The sequence below is a fragment of the Mycteria americana genome, chromosome 5 (assembly GCF_035582795.1).
Source record: "Mycteria americana isolate JAX WOST 10 ecotype Jacksonville Zoo and Gardens chromosome 5, USCA_MyAme_1.0, whole genome shotgun sequence".
In the NCBI taxonomy this organism is placed as follows: Eukaryota; Metazoa; Chordata; class Aves; order Ciconiiformes; family Ciconiidae; genus Mycteria; species Mycteria americana.
In genome coordinates this window covers 3,291,778-3,314,263 of record NC_134369.1, presented here as the reverse complement: position 1 = coordinate 3,314,263, position 22,486 = coordinate 3,291,778, and the positions used below count along the sequence as shown (strand labels likewise).

At 36.9% G+C, this 22,486-nt stretch overlaps 1 protein-coding gene across 10 annotated transcripts in view; it reads right to left on the bottom strand.

The window, feature by feature from the left end:
• The window catches only part of SHANK2 (SH3 and multiple ankyrin repeat domains 2), a 325,323-nt gene that overhangs the window by 61,395 nt on the left and 241,442 nt on the right, over positions 1–22,486 (bottom strand). The gene's annotated exons all lie outside the window — the stretch shown is intronic.

Below are 22,486 nucleotides of genomic sequence, written 5' to 3'. Positions count from 1 at the left end.
CCTGACTGCAATACTAACCTAGAAAACAGGAACAATACCTATTCCTAAAACATAAAGCACGTCTGTGAGCTGTTCTATACAAAGAGAGGATGTTTTCAACATATGCATCCCATAATAAACACATGAATTATATTTTGACACTTTGAGAAAACTATTAAACCATTAAATGTCTTTCATGTGTCATTAGGTAGGAATGAGTATAACCATCTCCAATGTTTTTTATACAGCAAATTCAAATATTAGATATATGTAGAGTGCAGAATACTACACAAGTAATGTTATCTAAGGATAAAACCTTTCATAGCACAGCAAAGCTCAACAAACAAAATGAAAGGAAAACTTCCCTGAATTACAACTGGACCATGAAAAACTATTCATGCTTATCCCAACAGACAGGCTCTTCCTGCTTGAATGTGCATCAGACAACTGTATTGGATTTATGTTTCTCTGGATTTAAACAGATAGTTTTCAGATGCTGTCAACCTCTCCCTCCTCTCCGTAACAACAATCGCCTCCTGTTCCTTCATCTTAGCAGTTAACACAACAGCTAAACAATTGACTTGATATATTGGTGCTTATCCTCAAGACAGCCTTTCCATTATCCGATCAAGAATCAATCACTTTTTCTGGGTCTGATCAGCATTCTGTACAGTGAAGACTTATCCTCCTTAGAACCTACCTCTACATCGGTGTTGTTTTATTTAAACATAGTCAGAATGATAATATTTTTAAAACACATTTTATAATTGTTCAGGGGGGAAAACCATTTTGTAGAAAAACAAGAAAATGCCCTGCAGGTCCAACACAACTGATCTTTCATTACAAGCCTCAAACAGGATTGCTGTCAGGTCACTGAATTTTGTCCTTCAAAACTGACACCGAAGACTGGCTGTTATTAGAAAAACATTGTCAATGGCTTTCTCTAAGATTTAAAACCCCCACTTAGCTTTTAATTTACTCTGTGGAGATCTTTTAATTATGTGGCCAAACTTGGAAAAGCAAAGCAACAACAGATTCTTTCATGGTTCTCATAGTTCCTATTGTATCATAAGCATATGCCATTTGTGTTTTATCAGAGACACCAAAATAATTTAATCTTGTTTCTTGTGCACTTCTGAATTATTTCTGACAAAGAGAGGTATTGAGACTGGAAAACGAATTGTCCTGGCAGCAAGAGCAGTTTTTTCCTAGCCTTGAAACAAAAAATCCCAAAACATATCTATAAAGTTATATATACATGAAAACTTGGAATACTTTCCACCCACGCTTATTGTGTTACACAAGCAACAACCACAATCTAGGAAGTATAAGGCATATTGTTTTCATGCAGCCTGCCTTGTCCGTACAGATGTAGTAAATCTCAGATTTCTGACCATGTAGTGAAAGAAGGGAGACAGTACACACCTTTTAACAGTGGAAGAATTGTGCATCCCACATACCTGCAAAGCTTGATTTATATCGTTACATCTATCTTTCTTTTGTTTCACAGAAACTTGAAGATTAAGCATGGTTGTCAAATTCTTTTTCCTTCGTTGTAACATACTGTGGTACAGAAGTTTCTTCTAAAACAGTCATCCATTCAGTGAATTAGAAAAGATGACTTGGCTTATTTTTCCTCACAAAGCAAAAGGAAAATATTTCAGTAGATTACAGTAAGAGTGAAAGGAGGATTTCCTTACTAAATAAAAGGACCCAGCAACAGTCTCTAATATAAACTTCCAGAATCTCCTCCCCATCAGCATCCAAGAAGGAAGACAGCTGCCCTGAGTATTCATATTAGATACTAATTCCAAATATTCTCCTAAATTAATGAACTAAGTCAATGCACTAAGTTAATAGGCTGTTAGAAACTTTCTCACAATTTAAACTTGAAGCAGAATGAAAAATGAAGATCAGAATGGTTATACTCCAGCAGACCACTAACAGGTCTACTGTTAGGGAGGTCTACAGGTCTACTGGCAGGAAGGCACCTGCATGGCAGAAAGGAGTAGAGATTGTCTTCCTGTCTCTGCCTTCCCAAATGTCTCTCCCAGCACACCATATGTTTCACACAGAATATCCCAGATGGATGCTTAAAGGGTTCATTAATTCCCCAAACCCAGATTTCTGAGGATCTGTGCAACTCAGACCTTTGTAAAATAGGAAGGGAGAAGTAAGAGACATAAAAAGTTGGGGGGAAAGGGAGTTAATTTAAGATGTGTGTGCAGGGATGCCAATAAGCATTAGGAGTCAGCAACAGCTCTGAATTCTTTCCTTTGGATCAAACGCTCAAGAATTGTCTAATTCAATTGAAATAATTATCAGTACACAAATTACATTTTAAATACAGCTTCTCTTTTGTGACATCAGGTACAACTTTGTAGTTTTAGTTTTGCTAAGAACTGCAGATTGTGTTAGTCATAACATTAGTTACAATGATCTTTAACCTTCAAAGGAGCAAATACGTGGCCCACTAACATTTTTGGAGGAAAATCTTCATAAGACTCTAAGAGCCAGAACAATCCATCAGTGCCTCTCATCTTTACTGTCTTTGCTTTATTCTTTTGCTCTACCACTGTCTGCTTTGCCATCCTGTGCACTCTTCTACTGCCAAGACACAAGTAATCACAGGAGCATCAACCACAGGACGGTAACGATACATTTTAGCATGTTAACTCAGGTGGTTTTGTTTTAGATTAACAAAAAACGAGTCACAGACCTCCAGAAGAAAGCGCAATAATAAAATATGGCCCTTCCTAACTGCAGTAGCAAGAGAAAAATAGCTAATATTAAAAAAATTCTCAGCTATTTAGTGTGTATACAACCCCTTCCCCCATCTTTGCTAGACAGAGCACAGTTCAACTAACGAAACAGAACAGGTCACTTGGGAAGGTTCCTAATTGCTTCGTCTCTATCACTGAAAACTGTTTACCTGTAAAGCAACAAACTTTCCAAACTTTCTCCCTCCAGAAGGTTAGGTGAGTTATAGGGTGTGACTCAACACCAGTCCAAACTCTACCTCTACCAGCAGTTTACTACAGAAACTGCCAGCAGACTGTGCTAGTCCTTCTCTCCACAAACAGACTATGAACAGATGAAATATGTGAGAACATGCCGTCCACTTTCCCGGTATTAGAAACACACATGCAGAAATGGTTTGGCTGGTGAAGGACAGCGCTAGCTCTGATGTTATCTCTCAACTTCTCCTCAGTAACATGCACAAACATCCACGATCTTGCCCTAGTACCGAGATGGGCAGAAATGGAAGCAGAATTTATTGTATTTATGCTAGACCAGCAAATGGAAATATACAGGTTCTATTTTTCAGGTTACTGTAATGAATAATATTCATTCACTCACTGCCTATGTATTGGGTCAGATTAAGGCTGCATACACAATCTTATGAACTTCAGCTGATGTAGAATACAGTTCACTCAATTCACAGCAAAATGGGAAAAAGGAGAAGCATGCAAATCTCAGATGTCACAATATAGTGACCAAAAAAAATCAGATAATTTTTGGGGGGTTAAAAATGAGAACATTTTGAAATGAGAGATGAATGGGATCCTGGAAACACCTGCTTCAGGAAGTGTGATCAAATCCTACTGCATTTGAAGATGGAGCTTGAGAAGGTCATGATGCAAGTCATCCAACAGAGTAGCCTAGCAAGATCTGGAAAATCTAGAAGGAATAAGCAGCATTTCTGGATTAGAACGTCGAGGGAAGACGTAGCGACAGTAATACGGAGAAGATCCGGAAATGGTGAAAAGAAGAGACAGGGGAAACACTGAGACAAGAATGGAAGGAGGAAAGTAGAAGAGTTAGAGAACAGAAAGGAGTGAAGCATAGTACATGAAGGAGAGACAGACTCACAAGGAGAAAAGGAAAATCTATAATAGGCAGCATGACTATTGAGGCCACATAGTACCCCAAAATAATAAAAACTTTTATTCATGATATCACCTCACAGTCCTGCTTCAGAGCAAAACATTAACTAAAGACAACTATTGCACAGGCTAAAAGAAAAAAGTTGCCAGAGATACAAGAATGTTTTGCAATTGTGTTAACCTCTCCTCTGGGAATCTCTGTCATTCTTTAATACAGCATCACCCAGTAACAACAGGTAAAAATATATCTCTACTTGCCATAAAAGCAGTGCTCATAAAGCTAAGAGCTTTATGATCTACATCATCACATGAACCACAGAAGAACCTATAGTCTTTCTCGTGCAAATTAATTGAGTGTTGCACTTCAGAAAAGCATGCTAAAATACAAATTCTTTGGAACATACATAAAAATTTGATTGGTAGGCAGCACAAAAAGAGAGGAAAATTTGTAATGCAGATTTATGCCTCCTTCTATTGTCATTTAAGATTTCAGTGGTGCTATTTGACCTCTTTTCCAGCTCTTCTCTGTAAGAAGAGGTGGAAGTCAAGTGAATAACATGGAAAGGAATAGTGAAGTCCTGTGCCTCTCTGAGAACGACAAACAAGCTGTAGAAATAGATGTATTTTCTCGTCTTAGCAATGATTTTTTTTACTAGAAGTTTCCTCAAATACACCCCTTTTTCTCTGCAGTCTCCATAACTGATAAACTGAAGAAGGCAGCTTCCATCACTCAAACATTCCTAAATTCCTTTGAGGTTTTTTTTTTCCTTATCTCTGACCCAATAATAAAAGGCTCTGACCTTTTACAGTGGCCTTTGAGGAAGCCACAGATCATCTACAATCAACTTTTAACATCCATCTCCACAGCATCTTGACAATTACTATCCATATTAGAAGCCTTTGTAGCTGAAGAACTATTAGAATATATGCCATCCATGAAAAAATAATTAAAAAATTACCCATGGAAGTATATATTTGGAATTTTGTTAGTCTGTGGCTCTGAAAGATGAAAAATATATGAGAGAACACTTATTCCAGAAGTGGCATCTCTCAGCTTTCAATGTACTGTCACATATATATCATTATCTGGGTGCCAATACTGGAACCGGCTTCGGAGAAGCTGTGATAACGAAGCATTCAGCTTGGACCAGGTGCAGTCCTAGTATGCACTTGGACAACTACCTTATGTGTAAGCCTGAGTTGCTGTACCCTCATTGCTCTAGTGCCTCAACTACCTATAACATAATCTTAATGGAACCTCACCTGTCTGTTTGTATGTATGTACATACCTACATATAGAAATGCACATATATATATATATATATATAAGTAAGTACACTAGCTGCCGGCAGCATGATCAGCTGCAGCAGGTATAGTTCAGCTGCTAACTCAAGAGACATGACAAGGGGCTACGAATACACCCCCATGACTTACTTGATACGTGACAAAGTAGAGCGTGATACTCTTTGCAGTACCAATGAGGCCTGATCATCCGCGCTTTGGAAAAGCACGCACACTTTAAATACTACCAGAAAGGATGAAGAACCCACTGCAGTGAGCAGATAACTACTATGTTTTTACAGATTTGCTTTCTGTGAGTCTGAAGAGAATTCAAAGATAACTGCACAATTGATTGTACCGGTCTAGTGACAAAAGGACAGACTGCACGGTCCGATTCAAGAGGATGGCAACAGCTTCTTATGCAGCTGCAGCTAGCAAAGGACACTGGGCCACTACTGATGTACGATACTGCTGAGACAGCTGTGGATCCAGAAGGACATATTAGCATTTCATATCTACAGATTTTGCTTGTACTTCTTATTCTGCGTCACATGTAATCATCTTACCACAACCTTTAGCTATCTCTGGCATAATTTTAATTTGTGATCCTCTCTGCCCTAATAATGTAAATGATGACACTCCTTTCATCTGAAGCATCGAGATAACTTAATGAATAACTAGGCGATAATGTCATCCCTTATTCCCTCTGCCTATGTCATTTCACCTATGTTTTTAGACCCTTGTGATCTGACTTTTCTTCTAAATGTGGCCCCCACTTTTGTTTGAAAAAAACCTAGTAATTTTCTGCAAAATGTTGAAAATTCTTGAAAGTTATTTCTTAGAGGGTTTTCCGTTCCCCAGACTTTGAGGTGGAAGTGGCTAGAGGGGATATCAAAAGCATTATTCATTTTGAATTTCAAGAATCTGCATACTTTCGAAAATCTGGCCCTTAAGATACATATCATCTGGCCTTCCTGTACATTGTGGGGATAAAAAACAAGTTACTTCACAATACAGAAAAGGAATCAGGAGAGTAGAAGCACAGCAATCTCTACCTACAGGAGTAATGAAAAGTTTTTAGGGACAAAGCCTGCCCAGCATATTCTCATCATTATGCCTTAATCAAAACCAAAATCTGTTAATCCAATTAGAGCAATGAATGAAAGTATAGCAGTTTCTGTTCATTAACATAAGCAACTGTATAGAAATACAGATTCTCTACAAGTGTAAGAGACTCATCTGATTTTGACTGCTATCATGTTAGGAGGAAATATGAATAAGAAAATATGTCACTGTTTAAGTGTGTCTGTGAGCAAATGCTATTGCTGTAAGGAAGGGTGTGTGGGTGGAGACCCTGGAATCTCTTTGGGATCAACCGCTGCACTATCACATACAGAACTAACACTGTTGAAGCAAGTCCACAAATTATAAAATAACATTTATTTATTTTTTACTCCATTTCTTAAATAGTATTACAGATCAGTATTTGCTTCCCACTAGATAGCATGTTTGTTTCTATTAAACCACTCTCTAATAAGAAATGACTAACAACAGCTACAGCAAAGCATGTAACATCCATTTGGCTATCAAAACTTTCACCACAAGGAAGGGAAGGTGTCATTTACAATAGGTTAAAAGAAGGCTGACTGAAGTCCCTGTGGTACTCCTTAGGAAGTAACTGAAATAATTTCCAGCTTTGTTTCATCTTCTTTCAGAATATTACTTAATCCGCTTCACAGATAATTCTCCATTTACCAAGCACAAGAATTTTGAGATGGATACTGAAGACCAACATTATAAAAAATGTGCCTTGGCCCACAAGAACTTTGATTTTTCAAAAGCCATGAGTAAGTCCAGACTTTCATGGAAATCCATAAAATGTGCAGGTGAGAACTTTTTTGATGGGAGTTAATCTATCTAAATGGCTAATTATAGGCATGTGCATTGGCAAATGCGAGCTCAAAAATCTGCTAGCTACTTCAGTTTAGTAGTAAGTTCAATATTCAAAACAGTAAGTTGATTACTATTTTTATTATTTAAATAAAGGAAGCATCTGTTTCAAAGATAGATGTCGATACTGTTAAATACTGGAAATGACAATATACACATACATACATATACCTGTGTGTGTATGTGTCTCTTCCCTAAAGAACTATCTCAAAATGACCAAACTCTGAAGATTTGCTTTCTCCAAAATAGCTATAAGAGAAAGAAAGAGAAAAGGAGAGAAGGAGAGACTGAGAGAAGGAGAGAAAGCCCCTTTGAGCAGATCCAGGAGGATTATTTTATATCACGTATTTTAAGAGAGACAATGAATATTTCCTCTCTTCCCAGATGAGAGTTTCTGGGAAGTAATCTTTTCAGTAAATGTGAACCTAAGACCATTTTTTTTGCACTACAGGTTTAAAAAACACCAATCTATGTGTCAAGGCAACTAATAGGAAATATATCTTTTGCACAGAATGGCATGGTGAGCAGCAGCAGCATCAGGCTGACAGACAGGAACCAAGCCGTACAAATCCAGACGCTGCCTTCCTCCTTAAGGCAGTACTGCATGGCAAAACCTCATCTTTCTCAGTTATTCATCTGTAAGGTGAGAAAGTACTTATTCCCCTTTTAAGGTGTTTTGGCATCTACTGTTGGAAAGCAAGAAGATCAAGAAGATCTGCAAAAAGATGTTTGTACAATGTGAAATCTAAAACCAGTTCATCAGTACTAGTTTATTTTACTTCTGAAAAATCTTTGCTTAATATTAAGCTGTGGATGTCAGAAACTTCAACCCTGAATGGACACTTAGGGCAGTAGAATTTTGCATAACTGGACAAGAGTGCTTCAGAAGCTAAACCAGAGTGCAAACAAATCAAAAATGCAAGGTATGCATATAATGGAAGGGTCAGAAAAAAATCAGGAAAAGAGAATGAATTTATTACATAGTTTCTTGCAGTATATTAAGTAAATAATTTATAAATTGTTTGAAAAGATTACTAACTTAAAAAAATTATAATGAAATGATAATCAAAAGACTTTTTTGCAGATAATGAATTCTTAAAAATAAAAGCAACAAAATAAGCGAGTCTAGCTAGATTTACTTGGCCTAAAGTAGCAGAGTAATGTTGCATTTCTTAAACTCCTCTAGGGAAAGAATAAAAATTGGAAGTTTCCCAGGATAATAAATAAAGTTAGAGATATTCAGTTGAATAAATTGACAGAAATGCAAGTAACAGCAGGATTTGCACTAAAGAAGCCCTCCTGTACAAGTACCAAAATGTGAATTTTAAGCTTACTGACTACACAATAATTTCAGCATACACACCTGAATTATGATTCCTTTTTAAATAAGAAAATTCACATAGATATCGATTTGATTTCAAAGAATTGAAATAATTTGCCAAGCTCTATTTAGAGGGCTGGAATAGTACCTTCCTTCATGACCCTTATATTGGCCCTTTTGAAATGAAAACTGCACAGTATAGTAGGAATTGAAAATGCAAATTGTGGCAGAAGGAAAGTAATCTTAAAATAGTGGTGTTTATTTCTTTATTATTTCTAGTGTGCTTTAATGGTTAGCTGACTATAGACTTTAAAATCAGAGTAGGACTTTTAATATCCTGGCCCTCAATTACCATGGCAAAAATGGCATGGCATTTGGCTACTAAGTCAACATGTTAGGTTGCCATTAGAAGCTGATCAATCTCTTGTGAGCTAAAATTGGTTACTGCTCTTTCTTTAACTAATTTAAAATTAATGAATGAAGGTGAGAAGTAGTCAATAATAGCTAAAAATAATCTAACAGTAAAAACATAGTCAAACAATGACTTATTTATCTTTACATTGATGTAGGTATATGGAAAAACAACGACTAACGCAAGAATTTTTGTGGGTCAGTAACTAAAACTGATCATAATTTGTCCACTACAAATAGCACTGCATTCACTTTTAGCATGGTATCTTGTAGACTGATTGTACTTCAGCAGAGGAAATAATCCAGCTGGTGTACTTTGATTATGCATTTTAATTCTACACCCTCTCTTCCTTAGGCAGAAAACATATGCTTTGCTTGCTCAAAATTCTTCCATATCTACATACCTATATCTCTGTTAAAAAAAACCACTTTACCAATTCTTATATGATGTAATTATATGGAATTCATATGTATATATAATACATAGTAGCATTCCAAGACGATGGCAGCGATATTTATTAACTATTCTTTTGTCAATCCTGTTAGCAGTCAGGAAAAAGTTGAAAACTAATACTGAAAACTAATGCTAACTGGATGAATGAAGCCTTAAGCAACTACCTATTAGTTACTGCTATTGGCAAAATAATCCTCTGTGGAATCCTTTTTGATTTTAAGTTAGAGCAAACAGACCTAGTAGCAAAACAGACAGGAAAACAGAAGGGCTTATCTTTGTTACAACATGCTAACGCTTCCTTTGGTAACGGTCAGAATCTGGGTTGAAAGTCCTCACCGTTTACCATTTTCCAGGAAGACCTTTAATTTCCGGGAACTTCCAGGAAGACCATTTTCTGGGAAGACAGACCAAAGCAGCCATATCCAGCAGCTGATTCCCTAAACCACAATGATTCCCACCATCTCTATGAAGCTATGACCCATGCCCACAAAGATAAAGACAACTAAGCTTCCCTTCAAATACATAAGTAGTTAATGGCATAAACATCTGTACACTGATGCATAGGTTTTGAAATTACTCTTCACGTATGCTAGTACATTTGTTTGATAACACATACTTTAAAAAATGGCCATTATCCAAGGAGTATTATAAAAAAACTTCTGAGATAATAAAACAAGCCCAAGGAGGAGTCCCATTTGATATTGCTGCAGTTATGCTGTCAACACACTTTTTTAAAAGAAATGCTGAAAGTAGCAGATTTGAGAGAGAAAACAGGTCGTTCAGAACAAGGGAAAGGTCAGCATAAGAGACAGCATGCGAAAATACAGATGATCACTAGAGAAAAATACAAAAAGGACTGATAAAAACTGAAGGTTGCTTAGAGAATAAAGCAGAAAGGGTACAGATCTAGAAAACCTTTAAAGTGACACAGCATTTCAGCTGTATGCAGACCCTGAATAGCAGAGCACTGCTGTACTGCTACAGAAGTGTCAAAAATTATTTTGGCCACAGAAATTTATTATGGAGATGGAAGGCAAAGAAATAGATAACTTCTGAAAATAATGTAAAGCAAGAACTAGTCAGTCTGGATAACAGTTAAGGACTAGAAAATAAGAAAGTGAAATAAGTTTTTAAGCTTGTGAAAGTCAAGATAGAGGAAAAAGGACTTTTTCCTAGATCCCTATCAGAACATTTGGAGGTGAAAAAGAAGGGGTTTGGTGGGATGTGAAATACACGTGAAAACAGAATTATCAGGACAAAAATATTGAGGACACAAAAAATTACTTAAAGAAACTGGGCAAAAGACATATCAATTTGCAGTGGGAAACTTATTTCATCTTCCCAAGTCAGGATTCGATCCAAATGACAAAGACAAAACTAAATACTATTCTGTAATTGCAGAATGTTAATTATTGCAGAGATGGTAATAAAGGAAAGAATAAACAGCAGCTGAGAACACTGGCATAATAAAGATACACTGAAATGGAGGAGATGCAAGCAGTAAGAATCTCTTTCTTTGTTTATACTGATTTTTCCCTGAATATTATTAAACTAATGCTGTTTATCACAAGAAATTGATCTTTAGAATCCAAGCAAAAAAAGCAAAAAAGTCCATGTGAAATACAGAGAGGTACAGTATTAGTTTCTCAAACTCTGGTGTATGGAACACATTCAAACTGCATTCATTTATTAAACAGAATAAGTTACATTTTTGCCAAGGTATAGGTTGAGTTAAAATACCGCTGAGCTGCAAAGTAATGATTTAGTAATATTTTTACAGGAACTCAGCACTACCCTATAGAACCCACTCCAGAAGGCACAAAGTCACTCATAGCAGCAGCAGAATTTTAGTTATATCCAATTCAGATACATTTAAGGATAAGGAATGCTGGCCTATTGCTAACCTGCATCCTTATTCTATGTACTATTATGGTTAGGAATATATTTGTAGACAACAACACTTAAGATTATGACATTGAACAGAACAGAAAGATGGTGCTACTGTAAGAAGTAAGCAACATGGAATTTTGTCTTCAGAATTAACCTGCTCTCTGTTGCAGATGCTGGACCTTACAATTAACTGTGTGTCTATCTTTTAAAGAAAAACATCTTGGATATAAAATAGTATGCCATCAATTTCTATCAGTAACACCATACGCAAATTTGGGAAACAGGGGTTATGATGTCAGCCTGTGCTGCTAATCCCTGTACCACCTATACACATCTTTTCCCTTAGTACAGCTACCCCCAGTTGGTTTAAACAATAATCTTTTCCCTTCCTCCTCTCCAAAAAGGCAAACCCAGATAGAACGATCAAAGCCATTTTATTTTTTTGAGGCGGGCAATCCAATTTAAGAACTGTAACTTTGTCTCCTAAATGTAATGATTCTGCTATTTGTCATCTTACCAGTATAGTTTTAGGAGAATTTATATTTAAAATTTGCTTTTATGTAAATACACAGGATCTGAAGGCGAGTTTCTCCTTTCAGATCAGCCCTCTCAATTGTCTAAATTTAATATTCCATGCCAAGTGCTACAGATCACTGAATCTTTTATTTCCCACAGCCACTGCATGTCGCATTATTGTATCTGATCACTAGAGCCTGTTAGCTGATTAATTTACACAGAGATCAGTTTATTAGCAAAAGGCCTGATGCACAAAACCAGTTTCCATCACTAATGTTTCCATCTAGATATGCAGAGTTTTAATCATTCCTATCACTATCTATACCTATGAAGACTTCAATACATTTAAATTCTGCTTAGTTTGTGTTTGAAGAAAACACAAAAGAATGTAAGTACATGTTTATGGAGTCTTCTTGCCCACTTGAGCTGGGAAGCACCACGCCAAAGACAGCGTGATAATATACCTGGGGTCCTATTTTCCTTTCCAAATTACCTCTATAGAAACCGTAATTAATAGTCCTGTTTCTGGTATCATGATCTACGTTCAATAGGAATTGAAGTATTCTATTTCTTGTTGACATTTCTATGTCTGATAACTGCAGATAACTGCAAAGCAATGAACTTTCGAGATGGCAACAGATCCTTGCACCACACCGTGCTGCTCTCTAGCAACAGCATCGACAGGTTAAACATTTCACTCTTGTTCTGAAAGCTGCTTATCTCCATAGCTTGCTCTCATTCAGAATTGTTGGGTCGTTAGGAGTAAATCACAGTGACTTCTTTAAAATTAGCAATAAAAATGCCACAGGCGGCACGTTGGAACGTCAGTAAGCATTTAAAATAATCTGCTGTAATCATGAAACAGTTCAAATAAATGTCATTATCTTTATTACTCTTGAAATCACTAAACTGTCTGAAGATCACTTTAAATATAATTTAAGAAAGTAAGTGATAGCAATCACTTTCTCATGGCAAAAGATGGCAACTGCATGTAGTCTTTTTTAGAAATCATTTTCACCTCAGAAAAGGCAAATTCTTAAGCACAATGTAAATTTCAGAATATTAATAGGTTTACTTAATTATTTGTGGTAAAATAATTTTTATATTGCTTAAAAAAAAAAAAATCAGAGATACAAGCCATGAAAAAACCCCTATAAAAATGAAGCTGTGAATTAGTCTGCTACAGAAATGGAAAAAGCCCCACTATTTTTCCCAGCCAGAGAGATTTTCTTAACAATGGGGAACACTTAGCCTTATGATTCCTATCACAACCATCAAATAAACTTTCTTTTCTAGAAGCATTCAATAAAAATAGTCCTCCACTTCCATTACCTATTGATTAAAATTAATGTTGTAGTCTCTTTATTTATACACCAAGATTTTTACAAACATTCTTTTTATGAAAATGGATAATCCACTTAAACCCCGGGGTCACTCGTTTATGTGTAGCTCTTGGGAGCTAAATTAGCCTTTGCTTAAGAATCTGACGAGAGCAGCAAGCCAGCGCGGGAGCGGTGGTAGTTGTCCCCACGTGGTTTGTGTCTGACAGTGCGGAGAAGTGCTCTAGAGCTCCTGAAACGATTCCCTCAACAACACGTCTAGGAGGACACTAATCACTGCGTGATCTGCTTCTATTGTACCACGCTCTCCACGGCTGTAATTTCTAAATCTTGATGCTGTTACACATATTTGATATCATTTTCTGATTTCCAAACAAGCTTGATTGCTAATATCTTAATTAGGATGTCTAGATGCAGAAGTGACAGCAACACCTGCAACAGCACGGACCTCCAGGAAGAGGAATTTACCCAGGATGCCATGGCGAGACTGATCCAGTACACAGCCTCGCTCATTTTTTCCAGCACGAGTATTGCTACATCATACTTCAATTACTGCTCTGACTGCAGAACAGGCTTACCCCGGGATTGCTCATCTGTTGCAGGATTTTTGTATGAACAAAGTCAGAGGAGCCCATCAAGCATCTACCATTATCAGGGGCTCAATTAGAAATAAGTTTGGAGAGGCAGTTAATGATTGTGATTAAACTCATTAGACTGCACCTCCTGTTTACAGGCTCAAAATATATTCCAGGTACATTAAATCTAACCTGCTAGCACCCATACTAAGACACCGGCATTTAGATTTTTATAAATATATCAAGACTCAAAGAAAAACTGGTACCAAATAGGTTTCTATTTGTGTGTGCTACTGTTAGTGTTTTAATGCCTAAAAAGTGCAGTCAAGGCATAGTATCTTAAACACCATGGAGATGACTTCATTGAAATACGTTCGGATTTTTTAATAAGTATATAAAGTCAGCATTACAAACCAAGGTTGGAATTTCAAGTTAATCTTTTACATCCAACTGTATAAAGAGCATGGGGTATGCTAATAGAGAGGTTTCTGAAATGGCCTAAACCAATGTGGGCAAATTATTAGTCCCTTGTAAAAGCTATTGAATAATGCAGGCATTCAAAGGAAGAGCTAAATGCTCACTACAGACTACTGGTTTGAATACTGGTTTCTTTTTCTTCTCCCTGTTGTACATCTCAACCAGCCTTCTCCGAATGTGAATATGAACTGTGAGTCCTTAAACCTAAGTACTCACCACTTGGAAAAACAAAAATTACATATGTGACAATTTCATGATTCTAACAACTTTTCATGATTCTAACAACTTTGCGTAGCACTGTAGTTTCACTTAAGATCTTCTCACAATTTTGTTCTCCAAAATCTGATGCAAAAGCAGGTTACAATAATAAACCTGTTCATTTACAGCTATAGCAAAGATGAACAATTGAATGTTGATCACAAGCAAGAAAATATTTTATGTTCCTTTTCATCTCTTTTTCTGCTTTCTATTTCTCCACCTCAGCCTTACATCTCTATGACAATCATTATACAAACTACATCGTTCTGCAGCCCACACAGGCAGTTAACAATTTATCCCTGTTGTCTCAATCATATCCACTTATGAAAATGGCAATCATTCTTGCTTTGAGATTCTGATAAGTGAATATGAATAATTAATTTTATCCCTTGAGTCTCAACAGTGGTTTCAACTGTCCCTTTAATTACCTGGACAAACAGGTTGGGATCTTCAGTTCTGTGCCTATTAAGCCACAAATCTTTTAATGCGATCAAAGAAACAGTCTTAAAACCTCGATCTCCCCATAAAAATGTAAGTTAGCAGTGAATCATATCACAGTCTTCCACACAGTACACTGCATTTAAGAAATTTCAGATATGTGTCAGCTACTTCACTTGCATCTGTTGAATCTGCAACCAAGCTGACTATACACCTGATGATCGGCCGTACAGTTAGCCCTATTAAAAACCCTGCTGGTTTTGTTGTTCACTCTGTATTGCTCTTACAGTAGTGAAAGCTCCCTCTCCCCATTAGAAAAATCCCATGCAGTAGATGGAAAACTTCTACCACTAGAAAAATCAATCCAGCTTTTGCATGAATTCAGCTTGGTTTTTTTTCTATTTTCCCTTTCAATGGGAAGATTTAAGTTGTTACTCAGATTCATCTCAAATACCAACATGTCATCTGTCACTAAATATGTTGTCTGGCTTTCACGCTGACACTAGGATTTCTTTCCAGCTCGGGACCACATGATGTATCAAATGGCTCACCTTCACAAAAAGATAAAATACCCTGTGGCTACCTGAGTCAAGATCTCCCAACAGGAGGACAAATGAATACCAGCATTTGTATTATTACTGTTCATTTAAGAAATAATGTGAGCCTAAAACTGAATTTCAGTATAAACAAATCACCTTCGATTGTCTCATTATTTGACCATGCCTACATGGAAAACATATTGTGCTATAAATAGCACAGTCTGATTAATTCACACTCCTCTCATGAAATTAATATTTAATCTGAAAATTTACTGGAATCCACTGAAATTCACAACAATTTCAAAAGGGTTACTTTTGTCTCAGAAAGAATAGATGTATGAGCTTTTTGTTATTTATACAAAAAGCCAAAACATTCTATTAGATCATCCATCAGCTTTAACTGATATAAACCATGATGCATTCTTAAAGATCTCTAAAAGATTCAAAATAAGAGAACTGCAGTTTTCTATTCCATTATGCCTTCCAAGTTCGCAGAAACTGCAAATATTATGCTTTCTCACATCTTATTGCCAAGGCTTAACCCCAGGTTAAGTGGATATAGCTTGCTTTAACAGCTATGTAAGATCAACACTGAAAATGGTATAACTTTGGTCCCAAAGCATGTATTTTATATGATGTATAAACTTTGTCTGTATTATATAGCAAATTATTGTCTTCCAGAAGGCAATTTACATTTTTAAAAAACCTTATTTTGTGCTTATTTGTGCACTAAAACCAGGACATATGTCTGACCTTGTTGCTATATGATGTACATCATATAGCATCAACAGCATCAACAGCTAATTAAATCAGTCACATTTATTTCATTGTTTAACAGAGCTGGTAGTCTAAACAAACCTTTTCCAGCTCATATTCCACAAAGAGTCTTGTAACAGAATAACCTCCAGAGAAGGAGGTTGATTTAATGATTTGGGCAAAGGCTGCAGCCGTAGCCGATGTGTGGCAGAGCTGGCAGCGGCAGGACTACATACGTAGTTCCCGTATTGGTGGTGGTATTTCTTCCCCCCCAAAGCTGTATTTGTAATGGACTAAATCCATTCTAAGACAGTCAGTCCGATAGTACCATTCTGAGGGTACTAAGACCACCTTTTCTTTCATGTATAGGATAATCAGACAGAAAAAAAAAAATTATTAACAAAAGAAAAAATCTTCTGTTATTGTAAGTGTACTTCTTGATCAGAGAGTAATAGCACACAATTACTCCATAAACTTCATGGAAATGACATTAATGAAGAGCTGGTGGAATATGCCTCTTTTTCTATGCATACCGTGGCCAGCTAGCTAGGTGCCCCAGCTAGCTGTATGGCTTGACCAAAGAAAAAAGTGCTTCTAAAAGCTGAACTGGCAGAAAAGAGAAATCAAAAGTTCATTTTCCTCCTTTCAATATAAATAACTGGAGCATATTTAAACTTTTCACGTGTGAACTTTTCATCACAATTTGTTTTAGGAATTTGGAGGAGCATATCAGTATTCATTACATAAAACAAGTAACAAACTGGGGTCCCTGGAGTCTCTGAAAGATGTGGCCAATCTATGCACAGAGAAATCTCAGTTCCTTCAACATAATCTAAATGCTTTGATTTTCTGTGTGGATTTGTGACAAACTAAGAGCATAAAGGGGTCAGTGTATTATAAACAAGCTGTTAATTTACTTTGTTTGATTATCTAAATATGACCATATAAATACCTGAGAACAAGCAAAAAAGCTAATGTATTAAATGGAAAAAATAATGAACATGTGAATTCACTTTGCCTATCATGTACTGAATTCAGTGAAGCCAGGATCCTACCTTTACATTCTCAGTGACAGGTATTAACCAAGGACACATGGATTTAATTAGGTAAAGAACCATTAAAAGTGATGAACTAAGCTCAGCTGGTAAGGAGAAAGACAGTTCATCTTGTCACTTAGTAACATATACTCCCTGACAGGAATGCAAAATTTTAAATAGGTAACTGATTTTTAGCAAAAATTTCCTCTATGCTTGCAATCAACTCTATGTAATTAGGATACATTCACTAAAAGAGTGAAGGAAGAAGCAAAAAGGAATTTGGATGACAACTTCTTTAAAGGCATCACTGACTGTATTATCTGTCCTTCTGGGACCAAACCAGTAGCTTTAAGAAAGGTGCACAACAAAAAAGGGCTAGTATTTACGTACGTGAGCACACGGTGCTTGTGAAGCAGTGAAAATCAGCCCACAGACTTACCCACTGTGCCGTAGCAATCAGAAGAGAGACAAAGAAAGTCAGGAAAAATCATTTGGACAGAAAGCTGTCTACCAAGAAGCCACATCTGATTAATTTGGGAGTAGCCACTAGGCATTTTTTGAAGTAAAGCACCATATATATACTAAGTGGAGTTATACAGACTTAAGGATTTGGCGTGAAAAAAAAAAAAGTTTTTTCTGAACTTTCTTCTAAGAGTTTCTCAATAATCTATAAAAATACTTCTAATGAAGCTAAATAAACAAGTTAACATTTAATGATCCAACATACTTTTTGTGTGTATGCCAACACACAGTAAAAAAGTCCAAACCATCAGAAACACTTTTTCTCTCTTTTCTTAGGTTGGTACTTCAGCTAGCTAAATTTATAGAGTCATTGTGGTTTATCACAGACTATCATGGCACAGAAGTGCAAAAATAAACTGCCTAGATTACCTTACAGTATCTGTCATCAGATCCAGCAAAAGCTGTTGGAGATGGAAGGGGATAGGTGAAAAGATAATTAGGCCAGTGATGAGCCTCACTGTTAGATCTGACTAGAAAAGCCTGGTTATACTGTATTGGGAAAACCAAAATTTGACCCAATTTGTCAAGCTTTTATTTGACAATATTGTTTAATTTTGCTTTCTTTTCATAACTGTAATCACTTGATTATCATTTTTTGCTGGGGGAAGAAATAAAACCCAACCAAATAACCAAAACCAGACTCACTTGGAAATAAAATTTTAGTCAAAGACCACTTGCTGCTGCTGAAATCTTATAAGGACTTCTTGGTTAGTTTGGCTTAATTTATTCTCTGAGGAACCTATTAGGAACAGTAATTATGAAACACTGAAGATGACTATCAAAAGGGAGTTGGAAAACCTGATAGAGTATTCTTCTTACCAATAAGAAGATTAAGAAAAATAAGGATCTTGGCTGTCCCAGGAAACAACGTTCAATAAAATATTAATTCATTTTTTTTAACAAACTGAATCTCGGTGTTTTCATGTATCTGGCCACTAATGTTCTTCTACCACTGTAATACTTTATAATGCGTATTTATTTTAACAAGACAGCTGCTGCCAAGCTGAGGCTCTGCCTATCTTTCCCCCAAAGTGAAAGGACTACTTTGGATCTCTATCATCAAATCAACCACCAGTTTTTATTAAATTTGTAGGAACGATGATCTTATGACTAATGACTTAAATATAATGACTAGATCTTATGACTAATGATTAGATCTAATGACTTCTGGCTCTGTCAAATTTGCATGAAATTAACCAATGTGTTGAAAAACAGGGAGGAGGTTGGGTAGTGATAAATGGCTGAACAGGCAGACACAGAGACTGCAAAAGTTGTCCCTTAGGAAGCCAGTCTAAAAATAATAATAATAATAAAAAAAAAAATCTAAGTGAACAATCAATTTATTTTAAATTTCTTTGACAACCGTTTCTCTTCAGAAGAGGCGTCAACTCCACAGTTGAAGTGTGCTAGCAAACAAGGTTCAATTTAAAGCAGTTTCATATCAGCAGGAATTAAGCCAACCTAGTATTTATGAATCTTTCCACCCTTCCTCATTGTAGGGAGCATATTATACTGTGTATTCTAAATCTTTTCTCCAGTGAAGTAGGACATAGATGGAAATAGAAAATCTGTCTCTTGTTGAAGAAAATGTTACAGTTAAATTGTACTTTGGAGAGCAGGTGAAGATTATCTGAGATTTGAAGAAGAGGGCTTCTTCAGTGGAAAAATGTATTTGGGATGCAGGGCACAGGACTTGTAAGGAAGAAAAGACTGCATAAGCACACAGGCTGGTGCAGGACTAACACCCCCAGCTTCCGCACACTGGTTGCCAAAGCCTCTACTGTTAGCAGCTATCAAGGCAAATCAGGCCTGGGCACCCCAGCATAGAGCTGCTACAGGAAGGCAGCAACCACCCTTTTCTAAAACTCTTCCTAGCAACAGCAGCCACCATATCATAGCACTAGGTGTGGAAAATAAGATCTTCTGCAACAAGAAAAGTGGTTATTAAACAACCCAGTCAACATTCCCTCCCCTTCAACATGAAAACATGCAATGCAGTTAGCAGTAAAATCACTTCAATGTTTACAAACAGCTAAAACAGATTAGCTGTGCTTTTAAATTCACGTGAAAAAACAGAACATCATAAAATAGAAAAAAATTCACAAAAAATAAAATAGAAAAAAAAATAATAAAATAGAATAAAATAAAATAGAAAAAAAATCACAAAAATAGAAAAAAATAGAACATCAACTTCATGGTAAGATTATGATAAAATATTTTTCACTTACCAGCAATATATGTGGCTATATATTTTCTTAGACAAGCATATGTAGCATAATTGCATATTTTACCCCTCATACTGCATTTTATTTATTCAGTTTCTCTGAGTCCCTACAATATAAAATTCAACTAAAATTTGATCTAAACAAAGTCAATTCCATCCTAGATGCTTAAATAAAAGCAAAACACAGTAGCAAAAGCGTACAGATTAAAAAAATACTCAATAGGCATCTTTAGTTAGCTACAATAAGAAGCAGATTCTCTTTTTGCATGAAGAATCTAAGGCATTAGAGACCAGCCAGAATTTAGATGGGAGACACAGCAAGACACTTTCTGCAAAGACACCTGAAAGTTGGAATCGAGTTATTTCTCCTAGCTGATAGCTGATTTGTTAATCAAATGCACTCCTGTAATGTAAGGTGGTTTTCCTAGACCTCTAAAGACACAGACACATGTGACAAATGCAATAAAACATTCACAAAGAAAACTCTTTTCAGTGCACACATTTTACTGCTTCTTCTGAATCTGCAAAATATGCTACATAGTCTTGCCTGGCATTTATTAACACCACAGGAGAGACTTTGGGGACAGGCAAACTGGGGAAACAAGTGAATGGAGGAAAACTGGGAAAAGGAATGCAGATGTGGGGGAGGACTCATAAGAAACACGTGGAGGAGCTAATGACATTGTTAACACCAAATTAAATGGAGTTTTAATGAGTATTTCCCCCATAGGAGATAAGGCATTAAAACATTACTTGCTGGAAGTAGTAACTAGATGAAGATTTGGTTAGACTTTTCTGAATCTCTGAGATGCAATTTGTCTCAATAGAATTTTTTTAACAAAATGCCATGATATAAATACACAATATTCTGTAATTTGCCAGATTTTGCCATCACCCAGAAACACAACTTTTTATCTGAATCTCTCCCATAGGATGAGATGTGATGTGGCTGGTAAAACAAACAACTGGGACATATCAGTACATATTTGAAATCAGTTTGAAAATTGTTTTTGGATTACGTAGCTGAAGTGTTAATTACTTTTTTATTATTATTACTTTTAAAACCCACCCTTTCCTTTTCAAAAAGTAAACATTTCTGAGCTGGGAATTTGGAACACCAAAGAATGCTTAGTCAGCTATTTGACCCACAATTTAAAAGGGCAGTCATCAAATTAAAGAAACTTCTCCCCAAAACCAGGTGATAAAATCCACATTCATTCAGGCTGGTTGGGTGAAGGAAGGAAGAGGGGAATTGCTACTGAATTTTTCTGTTCAAACTTAAGTAGACCATGGTCTGTTGCATGATAAATTACTAAATGATCACAGAATAGAATCATAGAATGCTTTGGATTGGAAGGGACCTTTACAGGTCATCTCGTCCAACCCCCCTGCAAGAGCAGGGACACCTTCAACGAGATCAGGTTGCTCAGAGCCCCGTCCAAACTGACCTTGAATGTTTCCAGGGATGGGGCCTCCACTACCTCTCCGGGCAACCTGTGCCAGTGCCTCACCACCCTCATTGTAAAACATTTCTTTCTTAACTCCAGTCTAAATCTGCCCTCCCTTAGTTTAAAACCATTGCTCCTTGTCCTATCACAACAGGCCTTGCTAAAAAGTCTGCCCCTGTCTTTCCTATAGGCCCCCTTTAAGTACCGGAAGGCTGCTATAAGGTCTCCCCGCAGCCTTCTCTTCTCCAGGCTGAACAACCCCAACTCTCTCAGCCTACGAGGAGAGGTGCTCCAGCCCTCAGATCATTTTCTCAACCAAAATACTAAAGAAATGCTCATCAAAACTGAATCTTCAATTTGAGTCAAGGCCTGGAGTAATTTTAGGTGGGGAGAAGACAAGTGATCCTGTGAGGGAGGCTTTTTTTGTTGCTGTTCTAATACATGGTTAGATGTGTGGTTAAAATATGGATGTGCAATTATAAAACACATTCCAAGTATGAAGGGTCTTTATCACAAATAACAGAAGAATTCAACAGTCACACCCAGGCAGTGAGTTTACAGGAGGGGCTTCACTCAAATACAGCTACGTACCTAACATGCTTCCAGGTGTACACTACCTTTCCCAGCCTGCAAACCCAGAGAGGCTGTGGCAGTGGGTCAGATGGAAGTACCTGGGGGAGACCGTGCAGCAGCAGGAGGCAGTCACCTTCAGGAGCACCCAGGACCCAGAGGAGCCCCACTCCCACACCTGCAGGGCTCAACACAACTATCTGCAAATTACATACTATTTTGGCCAGCTACAGCTGCATGTGATGTATGCCCCTAGCTGAGAGGCACCCCCATTGGAGAAGGCAGGTCCACGCTGGAAAATGGAAAATATCTGGGGGTAAGGGAGAAAGAGAGGGAGAGAGAGTGTTCGGAGGCACTTTTGCTCCTGGCCCTCTGAAGACTTCAGGATATAACTCCTACAGATGGAAAGCTTGGCTCAGTGACTCTAAAGCAAAACATACACTGTGAGACCTTCTGATTACCCATGACTGAGAAAGAAAATCGTAAGATGCTCTATTCTTAGGAAGGAAAAGGAATTTAAGTAGTGTTTTGAGGCCAGAAATTCAAAAGGTACCTACAGAAGAGTGGCCAAAAATAGCACATTTGTAGGTGGTATTGAGCACTTGGCTCTATC